The 19901-nt window shown below is 38.8% G+C and overlaps 1 protein-coding gene across 2 annotated transcripts in view; it reads right to left on the reverse strand.

Moving 5' to 3' along the window:
- The window catches only part of aipl1 (aryl hydrocarbon receptor interacting protein-like 1), a 38157-nt gene extending 18469 nt beyond the window's left edge, over positions 1 to 19688 (reverse strand). For both annotated transcript variants that reach the window (XM_051863127.1, XM_051863123.1), the window contains exons 1-2: positions 18728 to 19688; positions 17678 to 17777 (exon numbers count right to left, since the gene is read on the reverse strand). The gene's annotated coding sequence lies outside the window, so the exon portion shown is untranslated. The remainder of the gene's footprint in view (positions 1 to 17677; positions 17778 to 18727) is intronic.
- Positions 19689 to 19901: the final 213 nt, after the last annotated feature.

The raw sequence follows: 19901 nt of genomic DNA on the forward strand, positions 1-19901 counted from the left end.
TTGTTGTCAGATTTCATTGGTGATTTCAAATATGAAATTTATCGAAAGCTTGTCACACAGATTTGGAGAATTTCATGTTTCCCCATTCAAAGAGATAGGAGCTGCACTTGAATGCCCGAGAGGCGTTTCAAAGATGGCCGCTGAGTGAAGGGACCTTGGGGTTAATTAGAAAGAGCTGGTGGATTCCTAAAATGGCGTACATCCGAGTAAAACGGATTATCGAAAAAAGGCGGAGACTCGGTTCTATGCATCGATGGTTGATTGGATGGAGACAGATCTGAATGAGAGCTTACAGTAAGAAAAGCCACTTTTCCACCATCAGTCCGAACGGTTCTCATTGCGTAACCGTTCCATTCCGTGCCGATCCGGACCAGCTAGTACGTTTCCGGTTTCGTTTTCCACTGTGGGGCTGATAAAGGCCGCTCTTTGGAATGTAATATAAAAGTGTCAGTTGTTGCCTTGGTAACGCAATGGTTTATTTATGATATGAGATGTAATAACGACCGCGTTATGGTGGATGATTAGATATTTCTTTTAATTTTATTATTAATTTGTGTTTACGTCGCTCAAATAGAGCGCTTAGCCAGCTACGGAGAAACTGGTAGCCAGACAACAGACAAGTGACCAATCCTGTGTGTCGACGTCACTTTACGCATTTTACCAGCACGATTCAGTTAGACAACCATGCCAAGAATTCCAGGCTAAGAACGGTTAGTAATCGTGCCGTACCGTACCAGGCTCCAGTGGAAACACACAACTGGAACCATTCCTTAATCATTCTAAGAACCGTTCGGCCCGACGGTGGAAAAGCGGCTAAAGAGGCGGAGTTTAAGTGGACTAAATGACTGGAAAAGTCTGACATGTCACCAGAGAGTCTGTCATTTCACAAGACTGAGTTATGATATTCTAATGAGATAATACAAGGTTAAAAAAATAAACTTTAAAAATGATGAATCATTCAGAAATGCAATTTCAAAATATACAGGGTGAATTTTCATTTCAAGCAACGCTAAATGTTCATATGTCTTTAGAAGACTTGAAATAGTGCATATGTTGTTTGAACCACTTTTACGGCACTTTTTTCTTTTTTTTTAAGCTTGTAAAAAAAAATCACTGTCCATTTTCATTCTGCAATATATCCGTCATACAGGTTTGAAACTGCATGAAGCTGAGTAAATGATTTTCATCTTTGGGTGTACTCTCCCTTTAAAGCACACTGTCAAAATGTAAAAGGAGGGTTCATGTATGTCAGCACTGAGTTAAACAAACGAGGAACATTTAGACGCTGGAAATCTGGGCCATAGGCCATTCCTGCAGTGAGTGTCAATGACATGAGCCACAAAGATCAGGTGGGATGCAGATATATAAATATGGAGCCCTGTAGTGTACATGCTATAAATGAGAGTGACAGCCTAACATTCCATGTGACTGTTTTACTAAGCAAAGATTTTCTTCTTGGCCATAAGACCGAACAGTCACCATGAATCACCCTCAATCTCTTGAGGCCATTGTACAGTACTGAATTACACATTGTGCCACTTACCAGTCAGACAGGTTACATGACACCCGCTGTGCAACAGGCAGACTGTGGTACATTGACCCGGTAATAGGAAAAAGGCACCGGCGTGCCACAAGCTTAAGGGCAAAGGTCAGACAGGATTGCGGGATGCTGGAACAACGTTGCGACACGGATGTTTCGTCAGGTGAATGATCTCCTGCTTGTCTGGAACTCAAGGTAATCTGGTTAAGCAGCTTTAACCCTGCGGACGGGGGAATTTAGACTAGTTGTAAAAACCCCTTTGCACCAAGCCTGGATCAGTTCTCTCTTGCTCGCTTGTGTCCAAGCAGTCCATGTGGAGATAAATGTTCCATCAGTCCACCCAAATGGGCTTCTGTTTTGTGAACAGATTTGGTGTGAATGAGTGTGGAACATGGTGTGTGAAACATGGTGTACCAATGAATCTTTAAATTCCTTAACTAACCAAAAGACAAATAATAATAACTCCAGAGCTTATAATTATTATAAAACACATGTATGATCAGATTTGATCCTCAATTCCATGGATTTTAACCTGTGTTAAAAGTGAGGAACAAATCAGGATTTATAAAGACATGTGAAAATGTCTGTATACTGTCACTATATACTGTCAACTGAAGAGCATATGTGCAAACATTTTGCCGCTCATTTACCAGTAATTTAATTAATTCAACATTATAAAAACGTAAAGATAACTAGGCAATCACAATATGAATTAATATAATTATATGCGCAAATGAGCAACATTTTAACTGCTTATAATAACAATTGAATTTAAGATGACCTGCAATTTAAAAAGGAATCCATTTAGGGACGTTTTTTTTGTGCATACAGACATTATATAATCATTTATAGGAACGTTCCGGAAACCTGTCGTACATTCACATTTGGGATCGTTATACACTTTATAATTGAGTCTCCAGATATTGTCCATTTTACAGTTGTGTGCTTTTTGGCTTCATGACCCTATTTGGTTTGAACATTATCTTAAGTGTCGAAAGTACATTGATGATCTCTGATGGGTGATCTGAGCACCCTTCACCCTGGTGCAGAGTAAATGTGAGGTATCTGACCTTTGCCATTTGGGATTATTTTGCACATGTGAGGCCCTTTCAAGCTCAAGCTTAATTCAACAAAAAGGGTTCTGTGACCCATCTCACATTCAAGGAATGTTCCAGTTCAACAAAAGCGGTCTACAAAAAAATATTTCTATTTGTCCCTCATATGAAAGCCAACAACCAAACAACCAACTCCCCCCACAAAAAAACTAAGAAAAAACCCCAGCATATCTACTTACAAGTCTATAGGGAATCGTAGTATGCATCAGATGTTGCCAACAGGCCTGTTCCTTTAAAGAATTCTTTGAGAGGCACTATTCAATGGTAAATTAAATTATATTTAGATTTAACAGTGCTTTGTTTCACAATTAGCAGTTAAATCAATTAGTACCACTATATTAAGTGGTGGGACAGAGGCTCGAAAGTGACCTTTTTGAAGACGAGGTCATCAGCCTAACTGTAAAACAGCTCCAACATTATCCCTAGTCTACCACACTATTTCAAAAATACAACTCAAGAATGTATATTCTCATGTATAACTTATGTTCACATTCATAGAGAATTAAAAAAAAAAAAAAAACACATTTCATTGTAAGTGAAGATAAACAAGGCATGTTTTCCCAAAAGCCATTTTATTTTTTTACTTGAGCAGCACATCATTGAAATTACATTTTGTTCATATTGAAAGCCTGTTCATTTGGACCTTCCTAGTAATCTAATCTAAAAGTATCTGATAACTTCACCATCTGACTCTAAAGAGGGTTAGTGCGAGATGTTCTGACAGTAGCGTACTATCTACGGCCTAAGTGCACCTGCAACACAGACAGGCCGAGCTTCTTATGTGTGTCGTTTCTTTAAGAGCAGATGAGACGACCCTCAACAATCTTTTAATGCACTTGAGAGGAGATTGACATTAGACTAGAGCGGATCACGTAGGCGATCTTCATCCATGACCTGAAGAAGCCCTTGGATGGAGGTCAGAACTATAGGTACGGTAACATGTGCAAAACAGTGTGACGTACAAGAGCTTGATGAGAGAGTGGCATGTTCTTGTACACGTTTGCAGGGAGAAAAACAGCATATTTCCGGCATCTGGTTCTGCTAAATGCCGAGAATATTCTCAGTTTTCATCTGGCTGGGAGGATTTTAGAGGGAAGAATTTTCATATCCTGTTTTCTGAAGAAGTCGGCCTTGAAGAGTTTATGGCTTGCGTAAGGTCAGTTTACGTGACAAGGGTGTGTATATATGTCGACCTGTCGACCAAGGTCAGATTTGTACATAGCGTGCACAAGCACAAACACACACACACACAAAATATTTACTCCATAGATTGACCTCGGAGAGAAAAGAGGAAGTTACATACACTCTGCAGTCTTTCATCAGTCATTCCCTGGAGAACCTATGCGCGTTTCAACACACAAACACGCCAAAGCCTGGGCACATCTCCAGAATATACAAAAACATCTATATAATTCGTCTTTCAGTAGTACTCAATGTTTGTGCCTACTACACGCCACCATTTGCTACAGCAGAAGAGCAAGATGGCCATCTCTGTTAGCTCTGTTGAGAGTACAGAATGCCACTCCCTGCCTGCTCCACACCCAAATAAGGGCAAGGGGACCTCACCGGGCCAGGAATGTGGCTGAGTCAGCATGGACCCCGTACGGTAGCTTTTGTTTATGCCTGAGAAGTACGAATAGCCAAGCTCAGGCAGCTCACGTGAGCAGGCTGCTGGAGGGACAAAAATGGGATATGTCTAATGGTTGAGACAGCCTCATCGACTGTCTGGAACGACTTAAAGCCTGAACCGTGACGCCGTTACCTCTGCATCGCCATCTCTGCGCTGGGGTGCCAGGAAAGAGCCAACCACAACAGTTCTTCAGCTGGCAGCTTTAGCTGGTACACAAGGACATAAAGCTTGCCAGTGAAGAACTGCTGCAGGTCAGCCAATGGGCTTCCCGGAGTCTGTTCCCGTTTCTTCTCAGAAAATGTGGGAACAGGGCGTGGCAGGATCTGTAGGGCCGAAGAAAGAAAGGCATGTTTGAGATGAATCAAGATGGACAACAAGACTTAAATTTAGTGTCAGTTATAATAGTAAAAAATATTCCAGTATAACATTTCAGTTCATTGTGATTCATCATTGAGTCAATAAGGTAAAATTCAGTCATTAATACCAAAACTTCATGAGCCTCAATACCAATTTTGATACCAAGGCAAAAAAACTAATATGCTATTGAACACACACCTTCTTAAATAAAAAGTTTATCTATATTAATTTTTTTAAAATGTTATGAATCAAATGTATTAAAAATGTTTTATTAATAATAATATTATTTAGAAAACATTGCATCAATTAATCAAGTAAAAAAAGAATAAATTAAATTATTTAAAACTAAATTGATTAATTCAGTAAGCACAGAAATAATTTAGCAGCTTAAATAGAGAGCAGTTCTCTGTTTTATAGTTCTCTTTTCTCTATTTGTTGTTTAATATTAATGACTATCAATTCCCAAGACATTTTCATCAAAAAGGTCATATGACTATTCACGTGCACAGCTGCAGCACCACAATGCACAAGCAATCTTTACAGAGTACACACACACACACACACACACACACACACACACACACACACACACACACACACAAACTACAAATACTGCAGAAAGACCTTTCATTCTTTAATATTAGTATCTTTATGGGATATGACAACTGGAGATGTCAAAAGTACCAGTGCTTTTGACATCTCTAGTTATCATATTCCATAAAGCTTATCAAATTCACTTTAAGCAGCCATCATCCACAAAAATTGAAAACAGACAGGGTGGGTGGGTATATCTGGATAAAGTTTAAATAGTGGATTTTTTCAATTTTCACTGCCACAGCCATGTAAACGAGAAAGAGAGAGAGAGAGAGCAGTCTAGTCATGTGCTCTTTTTGCCTCAGAGGTATTACAGGCCTGCTACTGCTTCAGCATTCATTCACTCAGCTCAACTCCTGCCTTTAATTGAGTACAGATAGATCCGCTGCCTGTGCGTTTGATCATCCTCAAACTCTTCTGCAGGGAGACCATCAACCACTCACACCGCATTAAAAGTTTCTCTTTATCCAATTGACTTAAAGGTTTAGTTTCATTTTCAAACACGTCTGCTTCATTTAACCAGAGAATCTCCTGTATGCAGCCAAAATCAGGCCATTCATTGAGGGAAGCTCATGAAGTATGGTTTCATTTCCTGATTAAGTTTTTTCTCTTACAGACAGGCTGTCTCTGGGCCTCACTCTCCCATTGATCGGCGCAGCGTTAAAGGTGGCTGTAAAGCTCTGCGCTTTTGCTGCAGTTCAAGGACAAGGGCTGGACGGGTATGGCCTGTACGAACCCATTGACCTCGCTGAACCACGGAAAAAGGTCCAGTTTGCAGAGCAACGACTGGCACTCCCACACACATTCAGCTTTGCTCCCTGTCTCTTTCACACACACACATACTCTCACCCACGACTCGGAAATGCCAACTCCTGCCAAACAGCACGGATGATCTGCCCATACTCATTGAGCTGCCCAGTGGAGAAACAAACACAGTGGAGTGACAAAGACGGAGTTCAAACTGCACACAAATACCATTTGGTTTTGTGTTGAGACATTTAATGTGCACTTTATTCATTTCATGTGTCCAAAACAGCTGTCTTGTTTCACTATATACTGTGTATTATGTACTCTTTCTCTATATACTGTAGAGAATGTGACAGTTCACTATATAAGGAAAAAGTGAGTGAAATTTAGTGTATTCAGACACTGCTGCAGACAAAACTACCATTTTAAAAACTATTCAAAGTAAATAAATGAAATAAAAAGTAATAACAATAATTTGTTATATTTAATAATAATATAATGCAATACAGAATATAATACAATACAACACAACCATTTTTCGCATCACAATCGCATACTTATCGTAAAATTAAAGGGTTAGTTCACCCAAAAATGAAAACTATGTCATTAATTACTCACCCTCATGTTGTTCCTCACCCAAATTTTGATTTAGTTTTAGTCATAGTCTTTTGACTAAAATGGCATTTAGTTTTAGTCATATTTAGTCATCGGAAATTGTTTTAGTTTTAGTCTAGTTTTAGTTGACTAAAATGTAATTTAGTTCAATTGTAATGCATTAAGTAAGCATTTCTCTAACAATACACACACTTTACTCGCCAAAGCGGACAGTTTTTGACCGCTCAAGTGCAAAAAGACACGAAAGAGAGCTCAATTCAGTACTTGTCATTTCAATTCAGTTTTTCTATATAGTTTTTATTTCTGTTTTAGTTGTTTTAGCACATCAGGTTAAGCTAAAGCTTTGAAACTAGATGAAATAAAATAAGTTTACATTTTTATATATATTTATTTTTTATTTCAGGTAACGTTTATTTCAAGTAATGAAGATTTTTTTATGGTTTTAGGTTTAGTTAACTATAATAACCCTTATACTTATATAACAATAAATACAATAAAATAAAATATAAATAAAATATATTGAATAAAATATATTGAATAATGTGTCATATAATGTTCTTAGTCTTTCCTTCCTGTGACAGAAGATACAGTAGTTAACTATGAATTAAATAGAAATTAAATTAAGTTAAATACACTTTATTGTGTAAACAAAATAACAATAATGACCAGGGGAAAAAATAATAATAAACCATCCCGAAATACTCTGCGACTTTTGTTCTGAAATGTCTGCGGTCTATACTGTAGTTGCAGGCTGCTCATTTAAGTTCAGGTGAGGGATAATAAAATATGTGTTCATACAACCGTCTAAAACATATTACCGTATAAACATATAGTAAACATTGTCATAATTCGTCAACATTAGCTCATAAGCAATCGCTTGGCATAAATGTGCGCTATTCGTTAATTGCGAAGCAGTCTGAAGTGCTGCTGGATGAGCCTGTAGAGCGCACAACAACACCGCTTTTCCCGTGGTTAGATCAGCACGTTACACTTCAAATGTGCGCATCTTCCACACAGGACAGCAGTCCTGACTGGAGATCTTCCCAAATCGTCCCTCTCTATCATTTTCGTCTTGTTTTTATTGGTTGACGAAAATTAGAGTAGATTTTAGTCATAGCTTTAGTCATTCAAAATGCATTTTTATTTAGTCATCATCTCGTTTTTGAAAAATTATTCGTCAACGAAATTAACACTGCAAAACACTGCTTCATGAAGCTTAATGAATCTTTTGTTTCGAATCAGTGGTTCAGAGCGCATATCAAACTGCCAAACTCACATGAACCATTGAAGTTTCAAAACACTTATGATGTAACGAAGCCTCGTTTACTGAAATCATGTGATTTTGGCGCTCTGAACCATTGATTCGAAACAAAAGATTCGTAAAGCTTCGAAGCTTCATGAAGCAGTGTTTTGAAATCGCCCATCACAAGATATTGTGGAATAAAGTCGCTATTTTGTTATTTTTGGCACACAAAAAGTATTCTCGTCGCTTTATAACATTAAGGTTGAACCACTGTAGTCACATGAACTGTTTTAAATATGTTTTTAGCAGATTTCTGGGCATTGAAAAAGGGAGTGTTATTGCTGGCAATGCAGGCCTCACTGAGCCATTGATTTTATCAAAAATATCTTAATTTGTGTTCCAAAGATGAACGAAGGTTTTACGGGTGAGGAACGACATAAGGGTGAGTAATAAATGACAGAATTTTTATTTTTGGGTGACCATACACCATTGATCTTCTTCAACACATTTTTTTTTTAATCATTTGCTATATCCAGCAAAGTAAACCATCAGTTTGAACAATATCAGTCATTTCTTTTGATTGCCAAAACTAAGACACAAAACAACTTATTCTGAAATGTATTGTCAGCTTACTTTTCTAGTCAACATTTAACCAGCTGCTAAGGCATACAAGTTTGTTAACATTTTCAGGTGCCAGAGTAGCCCTCTTCTTGCAAACTATGTGTCTTGTGAGTGAAAATAATCTCTTACACGGCACAGTTGAAGCAGGAGTTGCTATTTCTGTGCTAGAGATGAAACGGTATGAAAATTTCATATCACGAATATAGTGACTAAAATGATCACAGTTATCAAAATTATCAAGGTATTGTTAAAATATGCTGGAAACGTTCAAAAAGTACTGACAGGCTAAATTAATGTAAATCCACTCTCTGACAGTAGGTGGCGCATATGGAACAGCAGAAATAGCGCTTTCCATGGTAAATGCTGTACACAAAGCAGCGCTACACTTATAATAAAAAAAACAAAAACGACTTTATTAGTTATTACACAGACGTAAGACGAAAAGAAAATGGCATTGCAACTTTTCTGAAGACAGTTGGTTCCCTTCAGAGATACATACATATAACTCATTCATTCAAACATTTATTCGTTGTTTTAAAACCTCTCGCTGCTCTTTGGCATGTTTTCACACAAAACAAAACCTGCACTTGCAACGTGAGTCTGTTGCTAACTTTGCTGGAGAGTATTTGGCATTTCAAATCGCAGTAATTAAACTTCCAAATTCACTGAGATTTATTAAAGTTTACATTTAACTACTAAATTGTAAGATGTTAAGAGTTAGATGATGGAAAAAGTCATCTAAATGTAAAACTAGAGGAAATCACCATGCTCATTTAAATATCCAATATCAACCCGATACAATACTAATAATTTTTTTTAAATGATCAGATAAACAATATGCTATAGATATATTGCGCATTAACAGATGCGAGAAAAAACGTATTAGAGTCTGAACAAAGCCAGAGAAGAAATGCTCGCTCGCTGCATATATTTTGTTTTCAGTTACGGAAATCACATTTGGTTGTAGCTTCCCCCTTCTGCTGAGTCTTTAGCCTGTTGTTATCAGACACCAGGGCGGTTGAATCGTCCTTTGTCTGAAGGCGGAGATAAGATCCTTCTATGTCCAGGAGACTGCAGGCAGGGAGGGCCGACAGCTTTGGTTACAAGACTTAAAAACAATCACACACCACTGTCCAGTATCACACCATAATGTGCTCTCTAAAGTTGTGACACCCATGGATTTAACCCCGCTGAATGGGCGGCACAGACAAAATGGAGCTGGATAACATGCAGTTATGGAAAAGCCAGAGACTTCTCTTCAACCCACTCTCAGAAGAGAAAAAAAAAAAAACATTTTCACTAGTCCGTCGCATGGCCTTTGATGTCCCCACCCAGTCAAGACGCTCAGAGAGCCACAGGCTAACAAGTGGTCAGCACCGGTCACAATGGAGCATGTTTAAACTCTTGCTGTCTCTCTCACACACATACTCTGACTCACCGACATATACAAACACACAATGCCGACAAATCCTGTCGCATAGAACACAGTGTTCCCAAGGAGTGATTTATTGTAAAGCAGTGGAAGCTTCCCAAACAATTACAGTCAGGCTGCTCCACAAGGCAAAGGGAAATGGTAAAGTATGTGCTCTTCTCTCCCTTTCAACAGAGTCTGGTCACATTTTCCTCCCTACAGCCCTTCCTAGCTCCAAGAAACCATTTCAAATGAACCAATTAATCAATAGCCCATAGATGGCTCAAGATGGGAGTCTGGGTGATGGCTAAAACTTCTTTTTACCTCCATTTCTAGTGCTCTTTATTGCACCCAAACTGTTGCATCAACTGTTTAGTGGCACTGTCCAAGAGTGACAGCTTGCTCACATCACCAGAACAGCTTGGTGAAAGACAAAGGTGCACTTCAATCCATCTGGCAAAGAGGGTGGTTTTGGATCTAATGGGCTTGCCCAACATCTGGAAGACAGTGGGAAGAGGTCACAAGTTAGATTTTCAAAGCAAGCACTGTTACACCCTCTGTCTAAACAGATACATGTTCACCTACTTGACTTAGCCGTCAGTCATTACATCATTCAAAGCCTCACATTAATTGCGAGCGACGGATCAATGCATTAGTTGTCCTCTTCAGCTTCCAGATTAATAATCGTGAAGTGACCAAATGGGGTGGGTGAAGGGGGGGATCTTTAATTAAAGTGAAATATTGCATTTATCCTAACAGAAGCAGCACAAGGGCATTCCTAAGCCGAGATAAAGATTATTAAGGAAAACTGGCTTCAAAAGGTGCAAGCTTGCCGCTCATCAGAGACATAGCCAACGGTAGAGATGATACATTCCTCTCATGCTTGTCCCATCAAGCAGGGGCTTTCAGAGGGAGTACAGTACAGAAAATGAGAAGAGAGAGAGAGAGAGAGTACCACACCCAGAGTTTGAAAGTCTCTTGTCTTTCTGCTACTGTGGAAAAATGCGAGGTTGGAACCATAAACTGGCAGAATGCAGTAAGAATCTCTGGAAGGAAACCACTAAATCCCTGAGGGATATGAGAATCCATTTTGGTTATGAATTGCCACATGACACAGCATGCAAGCAGATCATCTGCATGTGGGGGGAAAAAACAGCCGTTTCTTTACAACCGGAAGTCGGTGGCTACAGAACTTTTGAAACAAATGCCTCCAACATTTTAACAGATTCCAGTTCGCCACATGAAGCCACTTTTTGAGACATTCTGAAAGAGAAAACTCCAGAGTGTCCAAAGATCTTTTTATGTGACTTTAGGGCAGATGCCTGAGTCTGAGCTTGTCCAGTCCACTCCATTACCCATTCTCCTCTGTGTCACGTAGGTCTTGTGCATTATTCACCATCCTTTACATATGCACAGAGCGGCATGTACACTTGCATCTCGACTTCATCCTTAATCAAGCATCTTTGTGCCCCTCTGAAGAGGCCAGGCAATCACCTGTTCCAACAGCGATGCTTCAAATGCTGAGGCGGCTCCAGTAATTCTGCCATGAATCACGGCATGAGTCAACCGGCGGGCAGGCAACAGTGAGCAATGGAGAAGTGCAGACATTGAGAAATGGATGCCATTCACTAATGTACAGATGAAAAGACTAAAAAAAACGGCAGATGCCAGGAAGGGGAAGAGATCGAAACAAACCGTTATAGAGAAAATCGCACCTGTACTCAAAGGACTTTTTGATGACATTTGTTTGTTTGTGAAGACGACGAGGTAAACAGGAAGACTTACCCAGGGCTCGTCCGGGACACAGACGTCACGCATACATCCTGCTCTTTCTCTCGGCTCCCAGACTTTGTCTTGGTGCAGGCGTGCCCTGATGACCAAAAACTGATGAATTGTAGTGCATGTGTGTACAGGGAAAGACACATGAATGTCTAAATAAAGCTCAGATGAACACAAATCCAAAGATGTCACAGCCAAGTCATGGCCACAGAAAGTTTAACACGCTCAAGGAAGGTAATCTTAGCCTTAATCTGAAATGTCTAGCCAAAGCCTGAGCTTAGCAGGAAGACCAAGTGAATTTATCTCAGGAACCCAGAAGGAAAAGGGGTGTGGCGCATTTAAGTGTTCATTTGCATCCCAGCACCCCATCATTGCTTCCCCAGAACTAAGATGACGGTTGCGAAAGGTCTCTGAAACTAGCAAGAGCCACCACTTATTTGTCTAAACTGCTATTCTGCTTCCTCCAGCCACTTGACAAACAGAAAAACATGCAGGCAAAACAGTTTGATATAAAAGAGGAAATTCCAGCTGGGTTATACAATGGAAATGACTGTGGGGCAACGCGGAAGAAGCGAAACCATTTCAGGAATTCATGTAATCTCCTGCTAATATCAGGGTTGAGGGGTGGGGTTTCTATAAATCTCAAATGAGAGCTCCAGGGACCCACACGTAGCCAGAGGAAGCGGTTTGAGCCCTTAAAGAGTGCGATGAGCATCCCACACATTTACACTGCTGTTTGAATCACAACGGCCGGCATGAATGGAGCACACTTATACAGCACAAAAATCACAGACACATGCATATGTGAACTGCAATGAATGCCACATGCTGCAGGGTACTGCCTTGAGAAAAATAGGGAAGTTTAGTACTTGGAGGTAATTGTGCTTTCTTTAGCCCTTTCTTCTGAAATGCAGATTGCAGCACCAAAGAATGCAGAACATCTGGCCGAGATTAAAAACGAGGCTTCAGCTTCTTCTCGTTATTTTTTAAAACACAGCTTGTGGCAAAGCCAAAGACCCATTTAAACCCTGTACTGTGAACCTGACGAATCAGGCATATTTCTGGCATATCATTCCTTAAGGAGTGCTGCAGCCCTGCTGCTCGTATGCGTGTGTGCATGAGTACATAGCTTTAGCAAGTCCATACCTCCTCCCTGCTCTTCTCCAATGCAGTTCCACTGGACTACATTCAAAGGAACATTTTGTATTAGCAGCAAATGCAAAAGGAAGCCGATGCAGCTGGTAAACCATGAATAAGCAGTAACTCAAATTAAAAACTTCGTTCATAATGTTGGTTGTTTTAATGACAAAGCGTCGCCTGTTCTCCCCCACCCCACCCAGTGAACTCTGAATCATTGCTCGCAATGTAAGCAGCGATCAGAGTGGCAGCTGCCTCTCCCAGCACAGAAAAGGAAGCAAAAGCTTTGATTTGACTCAATCATGCTTTTAATTCTGTGCCATGGGTAAATCAGACTGAATAGGAATCTCTCTGTTCAAATTTATTTCATTAAAGTAATGAAAAATCTACACTACAATTATTCTGTGACACAGCAAATGACTCAACCAAAATTGGTTACTTACTGACTGAGTGCAACTGATCTGGCGAGACTAGCATTGGAACTGAAAATATTTTAAATGTAATTTATTCCTTTGATGTCAAAGCTAAATTTTCAGCATCATTACTCCAGTCTTCTGTGTCACATGGTTATGTCATGTTAAAGCCAGTTTTTCATTTATTAATCATCTTTAATTTACACCACATAATTTACTGATTTCCTTCAGAAATCATTCTAAAATGCTGATTTGCAGCTTAAGAAACATTTCTTACTACTATCAATGTTGAAAACAGTTGCTGTGGTATATCTAATTTGTGTTATTTCTTCTTTTTCTCTATATTATAAATGTATCCTTTATATTACTCCTTATATTCATTTATATATTTTAAATATCAGTTAATCATTTATCTTATAATAGACTATATTATGTTTTCATGTCAACATGATTATGCTCATATATTCCACATTTAACCTTACTGTACCTTTTCTGGTATAAGTGTGAGAATGTCTCATCACAGGTTCCCTCTTTCTGTTTTATAGATGTTATATTTCCGATAAGAGGAAGTCATGTACATATGTCTAAGGCCTAGCTTGGTAGAGATATTGATCACTTGTTGAGAGGTGTCAAAACCACAATAGCTTATCAATAACTTTATCATGCACCTTGACCTATTCACATTTCTCAATTATTGTTAAAATAAATTAGGCTTTTCAGCAGACACCACTCCATCCCCCGATCTAAAACCCTGCTAAAAAGTGTCTAGGTAACTTCGTGCAATTCAGACTTCTTGTAATTTGCATATATTTCACATTTCAAAGGCTTGTTCACAGCAAGGACAATAACTATAAAGACATAGTTCTAAAAATCGTTCTAAATATAAAAGTCCACATCATAATTTCAATAATAACAGCACAGAAAAAGATATTGTTGGAGTCACTTTCAGAATGATTTTTTTCCAGCTGATTAACTATTAAACATTTACAGGCAATCATAATCCATTCTGCTTTAAGAGTGCAAACGTTTAAAACGGCAGATGACATATCAGCAGCGCGCGTTTATAATAAAGTCTGCTGGTGTGAATGATAATATAGTTATTGCTATACTTGCCGTTCTTAGTGTGAACAGGCCTTAAGGTGCATCTTGTCTTCCTTTACATTTAACTTATTCTATTCTTATTTGAACTTTATCTATTGAGAAAGAAATACTAGTCTCACATCAGAGTTAGTATCTTGGACAAATATGTTCTTGTTCTTTATTTCAACATTTATTTACTATTACAAGTTTTAATAATTTTATTATTTTTTATTTTGTAATCATTTATAGATTGTTAGATATTGCAATACATTTATTTTTTACTTATTAAACTTGGTTATTCCTTATACTCTAATTCTGTTTGGACATAATTTTTCATCTGCCTGGATCACACTGTAACATGCTGCTTAATATTCTGGTTACACTTTATTTTAAGATGACGTAGTTACATTGTACTTACACAAATAAGTACTGAGTAATATTAATTAACTACTTGTACTTACTAGAGATATGGTTAGGGTTGGGGTTTGGTTTAGGGTTAGTTGTCCGTTATGTCCGTAGATTAATTATGCATAACTTACTGTTATTACTATGTTAACCTTAAAATAAAGTGTGTTACTGATATGTTTGTGAAAATCGTGATAGGTCTTATTTTCCAGGATACTTTCAGAACAGCTTTTATTTGAGATAGAAATCTTTTGTAACCTTATAAAATGTCTTTACTGTCACTTTTGATCAATTTAATGCATCCTGGCTCAATAAAAGTATTTATAAAAAAAATATCTTACTAACTTTTACTTTTACTAACTAACTCTTACAAACATTTTGAACTGTATATTTCATAGTTAATGTGTCTTTTATTTTATTTCACTATACAAAATCTACAGTCCATCAGCACTTACCTAGAGACTAAATATTTCCTTAGAAAACACTGATGGAATTATACTCAACAGGTTCATTCCTGCAGCCTGCCCTCCCGCCCTCTCTCTCTCTCTCACCCTTTCCACTGCGCTTTCTCCAGTTCTTTCCGTTGGTCAAGTCTCTGTGCCATGCATTCTTGGGATGCCTGGTACATATGGTATAAATTCCATTCTGTCTGCAGAGGCCCTTCATGCTGTCTGAGATACGCCGAGCTGGACTGACTCCACCCTCCCACAGAGCTGGGCCAGCTCACAGTCTGTACTGCTGAGGTGAACTAGCCTGGCTGCCTTAAATAGTCCACGAGTGAAGTCAACAGAATTTAAACAAACCCGTTTTCTCCGTATAGAATGAATGAACTCGTTATTTAGAGCTCAGGGCATCTCCGCGATGTATATGTGCACCGCCTTGTATGTCAAGGACAGAAATTCAATGAAGAACAATAGCACAAAACCCCAAACTGGGTCACTTACATGGCGGTGCGGAGCACAAAGCCTGCAGCCCATTTAATCAAAGGGAGATTATACAGGTCCCTCTGGGTAGACAGCAGAAGCAAACTCACTCTAGAAGTCTACAAGTCACAGACAGTGCCGAATCATCTCCTTACTAAGACTATGAATAATGCTAGAAAGTTAACTGCGTAATGTTAATGTGGTTGAAAATGTGGACAAGCTCTGCAGGCTCACTTCCTGAGACCTCGTGGCACAAACCGCCTGAGCGGCCAGCATTTGGTCCCACAGGACTGCGGGGCTGCACAGACGGGAAGCTCCACGGTCCTTGAGACAACAGCAGACCTTCTTCTGAGATCCTCCCCTCCCACACTCAAGACAACTACAGCCACCTGCCAAACAGGCAAATCACTGTCACAGCCGAGCTTCATCTGCAAAAAAAAAAACCCACTCACAGTCTGTGCGGCACGATACCGCACCAATTACGGAGGCAATGGAGGAATGTATGCCAAGACTTCAGAAAAACCACTTAAAAACTCTCAAAACTCCACAAATGAGAGTGTAAAAAAAATCTAAATGTCAAAGAGGCCTGCAGAACAGCGAAACTGTGTAACGCTAAGGGTGTGGCTCCAAAAGTCTCCATGCTATGACATTTCTCCTCATCTGTCCACGCATGCAGATGTCTGCTGTGGTCCATTCGTCCGCAAAGATCTGCTCACGCAACTCCATGGGGGCCCGAGGTTAAAGCAAAAATATGAACATAGAAAAGTTCAATGTTTCATAAAGGCCTCACAGTAGAGCCAATAACGGTCAAAAACTAAACAGAAAAAGCAGCAATAGCAATAAAACATCCTTTGATTTCAACTCCACTGATATATTTCGGTATCTTTCCAGCCACGCATGAATGAAGAATAAACTCATGTAGCAGTGAACGCAACTACAAGACCAGACAATGGGTTCACAAAACAAACATTTCCCTGACCAAAAAAAAAAAAAAAAAAGAACACTGCCGCCTTCACATGCCCAGACACTGGAATCAGGAAATAAGAGTCGCTCTTACTAAATTTGTTGCATTGAAAATACTGCAAGAAAATTAGACATAGATTTCAAGATGTCCAACCTATCTACGGATGGTGATTAACATGGGCACGAGAACAGATGTTCCTTTTTCCCCCATAAACTGCACTGTGCTGCTTCTTTAATGAGGTACTTCAATCTGAACTTGCTTATTTAAAAGTGTATACAACTGACATGTAGTACATCATTTTACAGCCCTTCATTTATTCAGACATACTGACTTTCATTCAGGGTAAATGGCATTTAATTTTTCACACATTTACACTGATTTATAAAAAATAAATAGTTCAAATTCCAAAGTAGTTCAACTGATGTATTAAAAACATGATGCAGGAAGGCAAAGATCATTTTCAATCATGTGACAATTTCTTGCTCGTCTCACGGTATATCAATAAGATCTCAAAATAAGCTCATAAGAAACAAAAACAAGGAAGAAATATTCTTAAACTAACATTACAAAGCCAAAATAATGTTTCAAATATTTCTTTATTCAGTAAATGATGTGGTGTAAATTAAAGATGATTAATAAATTAAAAACTGGCTTTAACATGACATAACCGTTAAACATTAGCATAATTCCAGTAAGAGTACAGAGGTAAAATGGCGTGTCATGGCTTAAAATGTTGTATTTTACTTGCAACTTATTGCTGCAATGAAACCCATTAAAACGGTTGCATAAACATGAGTTAAGGATATTTGTCAACACTTAATTGCTTAATCCCATCCACAAATTCAAGTGCAAAAGAAGAATCACCTGGTGATATGAAGGAACTGATTTTGAAAATACCTTGCTTGCTTAGCCATTTGATATATAATGGCCTGAATGATTGTGTTAAAAAAAAAAACATTTCACATCTTAGTCTGTTAGACTTTATCAGTTCATTTATAATAAAATTGTAGAAGCTGAAAAGAATATTTGCTATTAGTTGCTATCAGTTCTGACACATCACCCTCACCACTTGTCACCTCTTACAGTCATATTTCATAACTTACCTTCAGCAGGCGGACGTCATTACAGACGTAAGAAGAAATCCATTTAATGACATAGTGTTGACACTGGTATTAAACTGAGGTCTTCACTCCAGATGTTAGGCTGTGTGTGAAAAGAGAAAAGTGAGAGAAAGCAGACACAAAAAATTAAACAAGTAACCTAGAGGGGAAAAGAGGACAAAACTCGTATATATCGCACCGTAAAGGGTGGGGTCTTGAGGAATTTGCCATGCTCTCGCCTCACAGGAATCAATGTATACGCGTTCTTTCATGACCAAATGCGTGTTTTATGTACTAATAATCCAACTACACAAACTAATATTTTGATATTCGCCATTTATCGTATAGCAGAAATATCCTGTTGCTCCTGTAAGTCATCTTTAAAGAGAGAGACTAAAACTCCGTGCATTAGGCTTTACCTTAAAGTGACAAGCCATTCAAAAATTAAAAATCACTCACACTAATGTTTTTCCTTCAGTAAAACACAAAAGAAGGTGTCTGGAGTCTGACAACCACCATTCACTTTGATTCCATCTTTTTTCCATTCAATTAAAGTGAATGGCAACTACTTATTCTGCTTAATATCTCTTTTTGAAGATGTTTATACGGGTTTAAAACATCATGACGGTTAATAAACAATTATTAAATATTCATTTAGGTTAACTATCCCTTTAAGGCCTATTCCATGTCATCTGACGTAAGTTAAAAAAGAAGCATAAATATAATCAACTAAGAAAAAAAAAAACAAGCAAAATAAATTATATATATATATATATATATATATATATATATATATATATATATATATATATATATATACACACGTTAGGCGATATGAGTTTAATATATTGTAGGCTAACTGAAAGCAGAGCAACGCCCACTGTTATATCAGTAGTCCGTGTTAATATTGTGTTAATTCTCAGCGCCTTGTCTGATATCTGTAAATTTACCGGAGCTGATAAATAGCGTCAAATCGATATCGGTGCAGTATTGAGTTTTTCGATAAACACCTTCTGAACGAAAACTTCTGAATGAGGAATGTCCAACACCTACCTACTTCAACTGGTAGAATTCTCGATCTCTGTCGTCGATCGATTCGTATGTCAGGCTGGTAAAAGGTTCGACTCCCAGATATTATCAGATATCAATATTCGCTCAACATCCTTTAATTTCGCAATGGTTTTTCCCCTCATACAGTCTACAGACTGTCTACTAGCGGACGGCTCACGCCCTGTACGGCTCAACTCTGAACCGAGCGCTCTCGCGATCTCCTCCAATGGAATGTAACAGATTCCATTCGTTCTGAAGTGGTTTCTCACACTTCCGAAAAGTTATAAAGAATGTTGCAACGGTCATCGAACGATTAGACTCCGTCCTGTAATCGAATGCTTCCTGGATTTAAATAGCTCAGCAGTGACACGCGCATCAAATTCTCGCGAAAAGCCTTATGATTCAATTCAGCCTGAGCTCTGGCGTACAAAGGTAGCGCACATTCGACATTTAAAAGCGGTTGGCTCACTGGGAACCCAAGTTCGAATCGACCAGGGTCATGTCCCGATCCCATTTCCAGTCTCTCTGGCCCACTTTAATGTCCTACTCTAACTGTAAATCAAGGATAAAAATCCAAGAAATAAATGCAAGTTCTGCTACAGTTTAAGTAATTCGCCCTTTTGCTGAAAGCCACACCTTAATCTCAAATCACTCCTGAAATCAAAGAGCTAAAGCGCGACTCAGCTAAAATATCAAATCCTAACCTACTCAGACAACAAGAGTGCTATAAAAATCATTAACCATATAATTACTCAACTTCAACACGACACCATTAGTCTACCGTCCTAAATGTCACAATCTAGCCCACATATCGCTGCGTCCTGAGTCTCCGCTTCAACTCCCCTCATACCGGCTTCTCCTCCCGATCAGCTGGCAGCGCAGTGACGCCAAGAGCAACAGCTGACCAATCAAACACTAACGTCAAAGACCAGAAGTAACGCCCACTTATGACCGATCATGAATGTCAGGCCTGCACACCAATGCCATGCTCTGAGTCAGACGGGTGTAAAGCACACTGTCCAATGACGCTATCTTTCTCCGACAGGCGTTTCACGGTTCTTCTAAAGAGCAAATGACTGAGCACCTCTGTAAGCAGGACTGGATAACTGTTTTCAGACTCCTATTAAATCTTACTTCACTTTGATACAATTCAGACGTAATGTCTTCAACATTTCAA

This window comes from Ctenopharyngodon idella, chromosome 15 (assembly GCF_019924925.1).
Source record: "Ctenopharyngodon idella isolate HZGC_01 chromosome 15, HZGC01, whole genome shotgun sequence".
NCBI classification, from domain to species: domain Eukaryota; kingdom Metazoa; phylum Chordata; class Actinopteri; order Cypriniformes; family Xenocyprididae; genus Ctenopharyngodon; species Ctenopharyngodon idella.